The sequence below is a fragment of the Poecile atricapillus genome, chromosome 2 (assembly GCF_030490865.1).
Source record: "Poecile atricapillus isolate bPoeAtr1 chromosome 2, bPoeAtr1.hap1, whole genome shotgun sequence".
NCBI classification, from domain to species: Eukaryota; Metazoa; Chordata; class Aves; order Passeriformes; family Paridae; genus Poecile; species Poecile atricapillus.
In genome coordinates this window covers 63,119,291-63,133,730 of record NC_081250.1, presented here as the reverse complement: position 1 = coordinate 63,133,730, position 14,440 = coordinate 63,119,291, and positions in this window count along the sequence as shown.

The window sequence follows — 14,440 nt, the reverse complement described above, 5'->3', positions numbered from 1 at the left end:
GCTAGGTACTATTCACATTTGTGACTGCAGGCAGTCTCTGTGGAGTCCTAGTTCAATTTGTTGCCCTCCCTGGGCAGCAGAGAGGGAGTCAGAAAGTTGAAAGATGCACTGTGATAGTCCCTGCTTTCATATAAACAATACTTTGTTAAGACATTAATGGGCTTGAGATAAATTGAAGATGAATTTACATTATAACTATAGACTTCTAAGCAAATTTCTTTTGAAGGGACTTGGCTGGCTAGACTCCAGCAGCATCCTTTTGCAAGAAGATTGGGTTGAAATGCAAAGTAAGACTAGTGTTGCACAGCCTAGAAATCTGGCAAATAACATCACAGGAGCTGAAGATGTGCATCAGCCAGAGTCATTTGCCATGTGCCCAGGTCCCAGGAGTGGTTCTGTCTCCATGCAACTGCTCATTCCTCTGGGCAGATAATAAAAGCCAGTGACTTGCTGGTACTACACAGTTATTGGAATTTTGCACTCAGAAGGTCTGAGTTGTTATCAAATACAGAGCTGATCTCGTTTGCCTTTTATGCGTAAAGCACACATCCTATTTTATGTGACTGCTTTGAGGGGAGCAGTCACTCTCAGCCACACAACCCACACTCTCAATAAATGCACTCCCAAGCAGTACAGCTTCGCTTTTACCCGGAATACCACACTGCAGAAAGCAGCTGTGTAAGGAAGGCAAAGTGAATGAGTATGGATGGTGTTTGCATGAATCCTGTAACCCACAAGCCTCAGAGAGAAAACCTGAATGGGAGTGCTGTGCTGGCTGGGCTGGCCCAGGACCGTCTGGTTGTGGCTGTGGCCTGGAGTTAGCCTCCTGACTAATCACCACTTTGCTTGCACAGGACTTGCTTGTGAAATGTCTCTGCACATAAAGCAGAGCTCTCTCACCTATATTTCTCTCCTCAAAGAATAATACTCCTTGCACTAAAATGTGTAACTGAACATTGAAACACAAAAATGTGCTCTCAAAAGGTATGACATCCAGGAAGGTTTTGTTTTCTTTTCCAGTACTCCATTTTCCTATGAAAAGGCTCTTTCTCTTTACAGGTATGTTTCTTTGATACCATCAGACAATCTTCTCTGTCTCTCACCGATCACCATGTCCCAAAATTTTCACCATTTGTACTAACAGACATGATGGTGAGGGTGGGAACTAACTTGCAGACTGTCTTTAACTTCAATTGCTTTTTAAACCAAGAGCAGCTAAAGCACTAGAAAACCCTTGATAAAAGACAGCTCTGCCCTATTTAAGAGAGGATTATTTTGCTTCAGTTTAAACTGCTCCCTTAATCAAATTGACATAAGCTTGCTTGATATCTATTTAAGTTTCCATATTATTTTTTCTCTTGTTTAATTAAATCCATTTTGAATTATGCTTTGAGGCAAACCTGCACAACTGTGTATGTACACAAGCTCTCAGATGGTGTTACCAACAGCCCATTTGGAAATGGTACAGCTCATTAGCTTTGCTGGCTCCCAGACAGTTCAGGACAGTTTGAATTTCCTGCCAACTCAATGGTATTATTTAGTTTGTATTTAAAAGCTCGTGTTTCCTTTTGACCCAGGATGGTCAGCAAGCACAAGCACTGAAGGGCCTGGCCTTTCATCAGCGTCTGCAAGAGCAGAAGAGCCCTGAGACTCTGGATGAGTACAGTGCATTGCCTTTTGCTTCCTTTTACTGCTGTTTTATGAAACAGAAGGAAGAGACAATGTGAGCTTTTGTAAAAAAGTGAGGTGACCTTTCCAAGTTACATGTGGGATCTGCTGCTGTTTCTATAGAGACCAAACACATTAACCTGAGTCAAGTGGGAATGCCTGAGGCTCATTGAAAGGGATATCGTTTCTCAGAGAAAGCTGGAAGATTTAAGTAAAAGGCTTGATTCATGTGCTTTACTTTTTAAACAAAGGGAAGCTGCATTTAAACTTCCTCAATTGGGTGTCTGAGCAAAGACAAACATTTTGTGTCTGATTTAGCTTCCAATTTCCAACTTGCAACAGTCTTACCAAAAAGCTGTCCTACTTTAGGGTCCCAAATGCTTCTTTGGCTGAATAAGATTGTGCAAGAACTAGGTTTAGACTGGTGAAATATGCTTCTTGTTCAGTCACAGAGTCTGCAAAAATACTCTGAGATGCTGCTTAGTTTGTCCATCCTACATCCACAAACCCATAAACTGAAATAAAATCTCCCCTAAAGGCAGGTTCTAAGACTTAAAACCATTTTGTTTCAATACTGAAAAACAGAGTACAGAATAAAATACTTGTCACTATGTGTAAGAAAGATTAAAAAAAAAATCTTAAGAGATCGGTTGCACACCTTTTCTGGGAGTGACAAGAAAAGACAATGATGATAAATTTCTATACTAACTAATAAAATAAATTATTTTCACTGATTTTAGGTGCTAGGCCTATTTAATTTGCAGGTGGGTGGACATGAATCATGTCACAAGTACTGCTTGTTGTCATCTGTCTAGATATATTCTGTCTGATCACTGGAGAAAAATAAGTTCCTGCCTATGTGCCCAGGCAATTTTTGGAGGAGGAGCAAGATGGTAAAGTGAGGATTCTCTCCAAATCCCCATTTCTACCTAGTCTAACAGGTATATTTGGTTAAACAAGACTTGTTCTCAGGAAAATTATCCTCAAGCCCTTGCCCTCCCAGTGATTTTCCTACAGTGTATTTGAGAGTCTGAAAACAAGGGGTTTTTTAGTGATTTTTCTCTTTGTATCTCTTAGGCATGCACTCCTATGCCCTCCCCTGGCTTTGGGTAATGGAGTATGCCTGCCAGGCTGTAGAAGTGAAGAAAAACAAAACAATATCCAATACCTGCTCATTAAAAACCAAAACAAAACTCTGCGCCCAAATAAAAAACTCCACATAGTTACAAAATGGCAGTTCAAAGTTTGATTTAAAGGCTAATCTGAGAAATGTTGCATAGGAGAGAACCATGTAACTTACAAATAGGAAAATTTCTAATTATCACCATAAAAAAGAAATACTATGATTAGTTTGAACTGTGTTGAACCTTTGACTACTTAAGGAAAGAATTATTCAAAAAGACAGCCAGTGCACAAACAGCTCTTCATCTTTTACCTAGCTCGGTTGGCTTTTAGATCAAACAAGTCGGATCAAAGTTTGTTTTTACAAAGTCCCCTTTAGATGCAAGAGTCCCAAAAGTACTTCATAAAATGGCCCTCTGAGAAATATAATATCTCTTAAGTAATGAGTTAGGTATGCAGAATTAAGCAGAATAAAGAGCCATGCTGGGTATCAGCAACAAAATAATTGGTTTTGTCATCTCAAATAAAAAAATTAAATATTTCTAAGAGACTTTCATTTTCCATTCTGCTCCCTGACACATAACCCCCACAAAATGCTGGCGTAAGGGCCTGAACACTCTATTGATCTTAATAGTTCTGATGGCACCGCTCACTGCTGGGATTAGTGTTCCCAGAATGCTTACTGGTCAATTTTGGGCTGTCCTTTGAACTGTCATCTAATGGTACAACCCAAGGGTGAAGGTTGTGTCCCAAAAAGAACTCATTGAGTGTATCTTCCTGCTTTTTGGCTTGCTGCCGCTGGGAAGTGGGGATCAATGCTGCCTGTACCTGGTGCTCCAGTTGTGAGAGGTGAAGAAGTGAGGACTGGCAAGGACCAGAAAAGCTTTCTAAATTGGAGATGTTCCAGCCCAGTGCTCCATGGGTATGTGTTCTTTGTTTGATAAGGGTTAAGCTTTTTATTAAAGATGTTCATGTGGGTGCTTTGTGTACCTGCACAATACGATACGTCCTGATAAATAAAAGAGCATTAGTTTTGAACACAATCCTGGTTTATCCAGTGCAATAGCACATGCATATGAATAGACAGGAAATATTGACACAGAGTAACGGAAAAGGTTAAGTCAATGTTTTCTCAGTGCTGCAATCCAGAAGTCATTTTGAGTGCAGCAAATTCTGAGATTCCCAAGCAGGAAGTAAACAAACAGGTCAAAGCAATTAACAGATAAGTTAGGCGAGCTCAGTGCATGCACAAACAGGCTCAGCAAAGTACTCTTTTCCAGCCTGCTGCCCAGCCTGAACACTTTGGCAACATCTCACTGCCTGTGGTTTTGCACTGGTGTGTTTTCCTCTTTGCAGGGGGCATTAAGTTCATGCTTACTTAGGGAAGTGTGACAACCTGCAAGGGCATTGAGGCTCTCCTTGGGAGCAAGGAATAGAGGGAGGTACATTTGTGGGCGTTGTGTTTTATTGAAATAGGGAGCTGCTCCTGTTCATATTGGCAATGAATGTATTGACTTCTGTAGAAGCAGGACTGGGAGCTGAAGGAGTCATCAATCTTGTTACACAGTATTGAGCAGAAGTGTAATAGGTGCTCAATCTGGTCTGTATATTTTTCATTTGCAACAGCTGTGTACCGGGGATAACACACATTTATAGGAATTGATCTGATGGCCAGAATCTGTAACTAAGGACAAGTAGTGCAGCCCAGGAAGGTGGGATCAAGCAGGCAGGACAGTAGCAGGTCTTTGAGTTTCCTGAATAGCAGCAAGGAGAGACAGTAGCCTGGCCAAGCCCCAGTGTGTTTTACAGCATCGGCAGCACTTCAAGCTGGGCAGCAGCAAAGCAGTTAATGCAACTTTTGATGGAGAGATATGAGCTCCTTGCCAGCCCAGGTAAGTAAGTCAATATTACAAAGCAAACTCCATAAAGAACTTCATGTTCTCTGGCAGAGGACCTTCATTAAAGCAGCAAGTGAAGCAGTATGCTTATTTCCCAAGGGTCAACCACTTACACCTTAGACTTTCAGAAACATAAATTTATTCACTGTGTTCCAAAAGACATTTTGCGTAATAGTGCCATTTTGGGATTAAAAAGTCAAAATCTCTGACATTTTCCTGAAATTTCTGTGATGAGAAGGGATCACATTGTTAGAGCTGAAGCACACTAGAGTGCCTTACAGTGCAAGAGCTCTCTTTTTGAATATCTGAGCTACTGTTGTCTGTGATGGGGTACCTGCTGGAAGAAATCAACCCTTCAGTAAACTCTTGAAGTATAGATGGTTTCCAGAGAGAAACAGAACTAAAGTCTCAGTCTGGAGCTTCTCAAAAGTCTGCATTCAGCTGACACTGGTTTTCAGATGAGATTTATTCCTTCTGAAGTCTGTCACGTTTATGTGAATTTGCAGCCACAAATGTGAGAACTTCAACAAGCACGTGGCAACTGGAAGAAGGCTTCAGTGAATGAATCCAGTTTAGTACTGAGGGCAAAAAATAAAAGGTTATCTTGGGGCTCTTCATCCTTGATATGAAAAGATGAAAAGAGAACATCATAACTTCAAAGTACATGAAAGACTGCTGCAAAAGAAGCAGCTTCTTTTCTTTATTTACTTGTCAGATGGGACAAGACATAATGTGTTTAAATGGAAGGAAGAATCAGGTCAGGCACTAGTAAAATTAACTTTCTAGCAGCAACACACTGAAGCACAGGAGCAACTTCCTTTGATAGCTCTTGGGGTCATCTTTTCTGGGGTTATTGAAGTCCTAGATGAAGCTAGTGACCTAAATGTGTAAATATAGCTGAAATTATCTTGTGATGACATGAGACCAGTCTTCTTCTTGAAGTCCCTTCAACACTGCTTCTTTTGCACAGTCAGGAAAACTCTACCATGGACCAGACAAGTTCCAAGACTTCAGAGACACTTCAGAGAAGATAGAGGAGGGATGATGTTTACCCTGGCAGAACAGTTTGCACAGTAGCAGGGTTTACCTGCACCACAGAGATGGCACTCAAAACCTTGCAGTGTGCTTTTTTTTCTCTTCATGAATGATTTCTGTGATGGTAAATAATTTTGGAGAGATTTTTACACAGTTTGTCAACTGCTTTCTTAGCTGCAAAACATGAAAGCATGAGTCACAACTTCTCTGAGAGTAGAAATTATTTAAATTGAAAATAAATATCCAAGTTGAACCTCGTAGAAGTCCAAGGGATATTGCAGACCAAAACAAATATTCAAGATGAATGTTGTCTCACCATATAAATTACTCTTCTAGAAAGCAACTTTTCTCATGCTACATAATTGAGATGCTCAGGTAAATCTTAGAAATATGCCTCAGAACACTGAAAGAAATGCACATCATGTACAAAGTTGTGCTGTTTTGCCTGTCTTCAACTGCATTTGAGATTTCAGGAACAGCTTGTATTACCTCACTCATCAATCTCTTGTCTTGTTCTGTTCCCACATTATTCTACTTGAAGTATAAAAAATGCTCCTGTTTCATTTAACCATTTGTATATGTATCAGACCACCAGGAGAGCAAATGGGGTGAAAGCTATGAAGGGCCTGTTAGGTACATAGGATCTGTGAAATAGCTCACCTGGAGGTAAAAAACAAAATACTTGTTATGAAAAGCTTTTCTTTCTGTAGTTCTTCAAGAAATATTCAGATTTAATATGCTAAATGTGTTAGACATTTCATCAAGATCTCTCTCTGTGCTCAGACTACCGAACTGACAGGCTAAGATGAAAAGGAGAATTAATTAGAATTAGTAGGAAAAAAGAAACTGCTGGATCAAATTCTTGCAAAAGAAAGGAAGAAGTTGTTTCATTACCTAAAAAAAGAAGTAAGAGCAAACATTTTTTTGATCTTTAAATCAATTGATCCAAAGCAATTTGCACCTGACCAACAGAGGAGCACCTGATTTGAATCAAGGTAGATAAAAGAAAGCGGTATAAATTAGCCAGAATATCCTCCCATTCTGACATGATTAGACCACTTTCAGTATTTAAGAGAACTATTTTGATCTGCCTCAAACCTTTTCACACAGCACTAGCACAGGTTTCTTAGTTCTGCTCTTTCACTACAGAAAGTTGTGTTGTGGTTGAACAGGAAAGGTTGACTATAACTGGACTCTAAGTTGATTTTTTTTTTTCTTTTTTTTCATTCCCCAGAAAAAAGTTTTGTAATTAAATACTTTTTGTTTTTAGTTTTGTATTTTCTATAGCTTTTTTTCTAGGTGGTTTTTACTCCTCATTATACATATCTAAGTGAAACATTATTTTGAAACAAAAAAATATGTCTTGAAAAAATTAATTTTAATGAGAGGAGGGTCTTGCTAAACCAATTAGGTTTGTTGGTAATTTGTACATACAAATCAGATAGATCTAAATGTTTGGTAGTTAACATTTGAGTTAATATAACTGTGCTCTGTGCCCATCAGCATTTTCAGTGTATCTAAGAAAGCCCCTTAGTTATTCATGTGCACCTGCTTACCTGCACCATTGTGCAATCCTAACATCCAAATGGAATCTGAGCATCACATAGCCCTGCTAATTGACTTCTGACCAACAAGAATGAGAAAATTACACATCCTTGCCTTGCTCTTTTCCCACTGCAGTGTGCTCAGGGAATGCCACAAGTGATTTTAGACTGCAAGACATGCATCCACTTAAAAGATTTCCATTCTAAGCAGACAAATTGTAATCTCCCTCTGCACTACCAAAGATGTCTTTCATGTCCTACACTATCTAAGAAATACCCAGTTTATCCATTCTCTCTGAGAGGGAAAAAGATAAAGAATTCAAGACCTTGGAAAGTCTTATGGCTGCTGATAGAGGAGAAAATTTGGATAATAAGGTCCATGTGACATAAGCTGACAGTATGTGCTCTTCCTAAAGAAGAAGAAACAACTATGGGATTCAGGACAGGTGAAGATTGTTGTCTTAGAGCAGCATCTTCTGAGCAGCAGCCACTGAAAAGCCTATAACCAAACACCTGAATTATCCTTTATGGAGTAAAGTTATTTTTATATTACAGAATCCTACCCCAAACAGTGATTTCCAATATGAAAATTTCAAAGGCAGAATAGTTTGCTTAATTAATTAGAAAATAGGTATTCTCCCTACGAATCACTGTACTTTCACCACCCTTCTTAAAACCATTTTCCCTTCCCCATTTTTAAATGAAAATTTAATTTAACCCAGACAACTTTTTATGTCTCAAGACACATGTTTGGACTGAGTGCTGTTTGATGTGCTCCAAAGAGGTGAGATGCTCTTCTGAATCTGTCTGTTGGGCAAAAATGCAGGTTGCCACATGTGTATAGAGGAAAACAGTCTCAGAATATAGGCTGGGATTTTTGATGGTAATTAAAAGGAAAGAGCCCACTATCAAGCACTTCTCATTTCACAGTTACCCTGGGGACATTTACAGTACCTTGAAAAACAGAGGGGACTGTAAGAAAAATCAGCACATCTCAAGGAGAATAAAGTCATTAGTGTTTTAAAAACTCTGGCTGCTTTTAGGAAGTGTGCAAGGCTAAAAGGAGCACACCAAGTTTGGTTAACAGAATACCCAGGTATTCCTTGCAGGTAATTAATGCTTACTGTAATCATCTGCCCCTTCATTCTCATGTTAGCTAGGTTTCAAATGACTGTAAGGAACGAGCCAAGGGAACGCGGCTGAAACGAATCAACGAGCAATACTTGTCACCGAGTGAGGCAGACAGTGCCATGTGAGGGCACAGGCTGCATTAAAATATTTGCCAGGTTTTTAGACAGGCAATTATCGCCTCAGTCTTTTGTAGGCCTCTGATGTATAATGTCATATTCACACGCAAACACGTTCTCTCTCACTTCTGCATTTGCCATTTTAGCCACATTTCCCTAATTGAGCTCTTTTGATGGAGATTAGCAGGCTGCTTTCACATGGCAGCTGCGGCAGTTCACCTGGAAGAGAGGAGGGTCAGTGAGGTCAGAAAAGCAGCCAGACAAGTTAATCATCTGCTGAATATGAAAATGACAGTGCAGGGAAACAGTCTATTCTGTGCAAATAAAGACCTTTTGTGAGAGTAACTGATCGAGTTCCACATAGCTTTCCACCATGGAAAGTGCATGAACAGTAAAGGGTTGGGGGGCGGAGGCAAAGACACTCGCAGCACTGTTCTGAGAGCAGTCAGAACTGGGTAATTATGTCCTACCAGAAGGAAGCACCCCAAAGACAGAGAAATTTGTTACGTATGGTTATTCCTGGAGGTGAACACTCAACGTCTTTTTTCACAAGCTCTGCAGGAAGCTTTCAGGACTCTGTTTTTAGCAAGAGAGGAACTCCTTTTTCCACACCCCAGCACCAATTATTCGCACCACAGCTTCAGTGGCAAAGGATTAGCTCAGCAGCAGCATCACTGAACTCACAACAAGTATTTTACGAAGCTCATAGTGCTTGAAGGTGCCCCTGCCCATGGCAGCAGGGCTGGAATGATGATCTTTAAGATCCAACACAAACCACTCTGTGATTCTATGGCTTAAACAGAGGGAAATTGCTAAATTGGAGCTCAGACTTCACTGTCTGTTGGCCAAGGTGTAATAGGGTGCAGCTTAACACAGACCCACTGGATCTTTTCTTTAGTAATGCAATGTTGTCTTAGCCATTGCAATGCAGACTAAACACCTTGAAGTAGATAATGAGAGAAGAAAACACAGAGTTACAGTCTTGTAAGCTGTGTCAATCTCGAGTCTTCCAAAGGAAAGCAGAATACCTTTAAAAAGGGTGCAATTTATATGAAAGTCTGAAAGGCTTCCCCTGAAAAACAGAATTTTATGTGTTTGATCCTTGCATTCATGTTATTGCTCTGAAAAGCACAAAAGACACAAATGTTTAGGCATCAGACCATCAGTCTCTGAGGTAGGGCTGTATTTTCTATGTATATCTGTAGTACCTAGAGTAATGAACACCTTTGCAAATTAAATAATTAGTGACTCCTGAGATACTTCTAGTATCTTCTGAGATGCCCCACAAAATGTGAGCTAACAACAAAATAAAGCATTTTTTAATATATCAACCATCAGTATCAGGAGGAATGACTTGTTTCTCCACCAGTAACTCTGAGTGGATTCATAAACAGGAAATCTAGTTATGTGTAACCACTACTGATATACCAAACACATCACTCATCACTGTTTCTGTGCTGCTCAAATATATGGCTGAAGGAGGCCATTGCATGAGTTCTTCACACACATCTGCCAGAATCCTTTGAGTGTGAAGCTCAACTGTACATGACGGAGTGGATAATACATCTTTTGTTGCTATGTGGGTAAGAACAATAATCGAAACTATTTAGAGGATAATTGGTGTGCTCTGTTTTAAAAGGAAATAATCTGGTTTCCAAGGGGACTAACTATGAGACCTAAAGCCTGTAGTTTATCTCAGTGTAGGAATGGGATCATTATGGAGGAAAACAGAGCACCCATCCAGTTCAATTACCCCAATTGTATTGCGAATGTAAAAGAGGAAATTGTACGTATCTTAAAAAGGAAAGTTTCCCACTCTTCCCCTTCCACCCTACTTGGAACCTACCCTGGAAGCATTTGGTCTCCTTCAGACTACAACAGGGCTTTTGTGCTCAGAAAACTTGGAAGGTTTGCTTCTTGCTGATTAGTCAGCTACCTCTTAAACCCTTCTTCATCCTACATAATCAAAATGCTAGAGCTTTTCAGGCTGTATTCATCCACTCGGTAAACTGCCATATCTACAACTCCTTACTTTTGCAATCAACAAAAGAACAATTGGAAAAAACACTGCTTGGAAGTGGTGAAATATTTGCCAGGTATAAGTCAACCATAATAAAATATGGTCTCTGTGGGGGAAAGCATTCCTTGGAATAGTCAACTAAGAAATGTTAGAAGTGGGAAGAGGGTAGGGTCCATGTTACCCACTCCAGAAGCTTTTTTTCAGTATTTGGATATCACTGTGTGGCTCTTACTCTCCTGACTTTACCAACATCCCCAGATGCCTGAAAAGCTATGCAATATGAACAGCTGGTCAGCATATGAACTCTGAAAATACTGCAGTGAGAAATAAGCTGCTAAGGCTCTGCTCATGAGGTTGCTCATGCCAGGCTGGGATATTCTGCCTGACCAAGAAAACTACCTCCTCTGCTGTTGGGCTGGTATTCAATTAACCACTGCAACCATCAGCTCTCTTACATGGGTTTCTAGCACTTTATGGGGCAGGTCATTGGCTGGTAGACTTCAATGTAAAGCTCTGTTTTTTCTCCTCAACAATATTTATACATTCTCCCTCTTTGATAACAAATTTTCTCTTCTTCGGTAATCTGGAGTATTCAGTAACTTGGATCCTGTTTTGGTTATGTATATTGACTGCATATGCCTGTGACCAGATCAAATTAAACACCATTAAAATTAAATACATCTGCATCTGTTTGGCTATTCTCTTTCAAATATAGTCATATATCCCAGGCCAGTATGCTGGATTATTGAACTTTGATCAGTATGCTCTGGAAATACTTTGGCAGTCCCGCTGTGACACCCAGAAAACATTATCAGAGGACAGCACCAATGCATTTTAGGATGCATGTTGAGAATAGCATGAAGCATCAGATGTGTCATATTTATACTGATCTCAGGGAGTAAATCAGGTTGCTTTTTACAGAGGGCTGTGAAGCTATGACTGTGAGAAAACGTATACCCCAGGGTGTTCAGGACATTCTTTGATTTTAAATTATCCAGATCTTCTAAGCAGTGGCCTAGTAGCACAAGTTTGAGAGTTGGCTCCTTTTCTTCTGAAAACTGTGACTATGGTGCAGTCTTAAGAATCCTGTTGTCTGGAAAGGAACAGATGGGCAAATTCATCAGAGTAAGTCTCTAAGTCAGTATGGTAGCTGGAAAAGCTCTCCGCAAATCCTGTGCCTCACTGCAGATGGGACTGATATCCTGATGATCTGCTGCCAGTGGTTCTGGTAGATGATGAAAACGAGCATTCATCAAGAGGGACACATCTAATTTCGTGTAGACTTCCACTGCAGTCATGGTGCCAAACCATGGAGGCTGGACAGCTGCTGCTCTCTGAGACAGCCAAGGGAGCACTACCTTGCACTACGGTCACAGCAGCACCTTCAGACTTCAGTCTGAAATGAGCTGGAAAAAACAAAAATCCCCTGATCTTCCTGTTTCAAAACTCTTTGCAGGTGCAGGATATGGTGAAACAGATAGGAAAAAGATTTTGCTTTATTTTTTGTGGTTTGCAGTCTAAAAACACATGGATTGGGAGCAAATGAACAAGCACAGATAGAGCAGCTCCCCTACACCCAGCCTGTTTAGTTGGGTTTTTTTTATGGGTAAAAAACTCTGGGCCGAGAGAGTGGTGGTGAATGGAGTTACATCCAGCTGGCAGCAGGTCACCAGTGGTGTTCCCCAAGGCTCAGCTTTGGGGTCAGTCCTGTTTAATATCTTTATTGATGATCTGGATTTGGGGATCAAGTGCACCTTCAGTAAATTTGGAGACAACACAATTGGAGATCAACACTTTTGGGTGCAAGTGTTGATCTGCTCAAGGATAGAAAAGCACTACAGAGAGACCTGGACAGGCTTGGTCAGTGGACTGAGGACAACTGCAGGAGGTTCAACAAGGCAAAGAACCGGGGGCTGGGGGATGAGTGGCTCAAGACCTGTTCAGCAGAAAGAGACTTGGGGGTGCTGTTTGACAGCTGGCTCAATATGATCCAGCATGTCCCCAGGTGGCCAAAAAGGCCAATGGCATCCTGGTCTGTATCAGGAATAGTGTGTCCAGCAGGAGCAGAGCTGGTGATCATTCCCCTGGGCTTGGCACTGGTGAGATCACACACTGAATACTGTTTCAGTTCTGACCCATCACTTTGGAAAGGACATTGAAGTGCTGAAGTGAGTCCAGAGAAGGGCAACAAGGTTTATGAAAGGACTGGAAAACATGCCTTATGAGGAATGGCTAAGGAGCTGGGTTTGTTTAGCTTGGAAAAAAGGAGGCTAAGGGGGGACCTCATCGCTTTTTACAATCACCTAAAAGGAGGCTGTAGTGAGGTCGGGGCTGGTCCCTCTACTGCTCCTGCAGTGAGAGGATATGGGAAAATGGCCTTAAACTGAGACAGGGGAGGTTCGGATTAGACATTAAAAGAGAGATTTCCTCTTAGGATGTAAAACAGTAACAATGTGTTGCCCAGTGGCGTGGTGGGGTCACCATCCCTGGAGGTGTTTAAGAGGCATCTGGATGTGGCGCTGGGTGAGGTGGTTTAGTGGTTCAGGGGTTACAATGGTAGTGCTGGGTGGACAGTTGGACTGCATCATCTTAAAGGCGTCTTCCAACCTCGATGATGCTATGATCCTATGATTCATTCTCTGCCATCTAGGCAGCTCTGTAGGAGGATTTAGTTCCCCATCCATTACAGATTTCAGCAGGAATTAGGCATTATGCAGCTGGACCTCACCGTACATTTGTCTGCTACAGATTTCTTTCATAACACTGAGTTTGCTTTGGGAGTATGGGGTTCCAGGAGACCCTGCAAGCCGTCAGAACCAGTTCTTCAAAATGCAGATCACAGCCATTCAACAAATCATGGTGCAGCATTAGATGAAAACCACCTCCATGTCTCTATGCCTTCCATAAAGACACATGATATGTGACTGAAAGACAGTAATCCCATCACAATACCTGCCTGATACAATACTTGGTTTTAGTCAGTGCTGTCAGTGTCTCACTTCCAGGGGAAATAAATTTAAATATGAATTAACTTCCCTGGAACAGAGTTTGCTATTAGAAAGGTTTCTAATGCAGTTGTAACAGACCTCAACTGATAGCAAATTGTTTTCTTGCAGGTGCAGTATCATTTAAGAGAAAACAAGAGATCTTCAACCATATAGCTCTTGACAGCCCCACTTAGAAAAGGAAATATCACAGTTCAGCCCAACAACAGCTCATCCAAAGTTGCTTTTTGAAATGGCAACTAGTAAATTCCAGGGGCAAGGCTACAAAGCAGTTTGTTAGCAGCTCAAGTGTACTCTAGTCACTTCTTTCTGTCTATCTCTCTCACAACAGGAGGCAATTTTAGACTGCAGAGCACAGATGTGTCTAGCAGACACATCCTTCTTCCTGCATCTTAAATAAGTGTCTCACAGATTGTGAGCCATTAATCTCATAAAAAACAGGTACTCAAATAGGATTAGAAAAAATGTAACAACAAAAACCACCTAAGAATTGTCAGTAGCTGTAAGAACCAAATGGATACCTCCTGCTGTGAAAAAAACCCACTGTCAGCTATTGCTGCTATTATTCTGAATCCCAAAACAAAGGCTGGAGGAATCCATTTATCTGTGCATTTCCAACTTACCCTTCCTTGTGGGACCAAATGCCACTGCCAGGTGCATTCCCTTAAATATTTTATTTAACTGTCTCACAATGCATGTTCGTTACGCTGTCATGGTGCTGACTAATGTAGTAATTTTGAACTTCTGTGATTATTCTTGATTAGTGAGTGAAATGAACACAGCTTCTTCTCCCTCAGCTCCTCATGTTCAGTCTGGTATTCCACAGGCTGGTCCTTCCCATCTGCCAAGGCATAAGCAGGGGAATATTTCACCCAGAAGGGAGTGAACTCAACCTCACTGC